The following is a 236-nucleotide window of genomic DNA, read 5'->3' on the forward strand; positions in this document are numbered from 1 at the left end:
CGCCGACAGGAATTTCTATATGCGCCCCGAAGTCGATGCAGTTGGAGAATAAAGCGCCAACTGCAGCGAGATTCAGTCGCTAAAAACACGTCCACGCGCTCACGCGTGTGTGTTTTAGTGTAATATTTCACATCATGCGAAGCAGGATCATGACAAACAAGCGTACACCGACAGTAATTCCAAGGCACCCTTAAGCAAAGAGACCACGTGACCAAAGCGGGGCGGTCGAACTACAA

Source organism: Solea solea, chromosome 1 (genome assembly GCF_958295425.1).
Source record: "Solea solea chromosome 1, fSolSol10.1, whole genome shotgun sequence".
In the NCBI taxonomy this organism is placed as follows: domain Eukaryota; kingdom Metazoa; phylum Chordata; class Actinopteri; order Pleuronectiformes; family Soleidae; genus Solea; species Solea solea.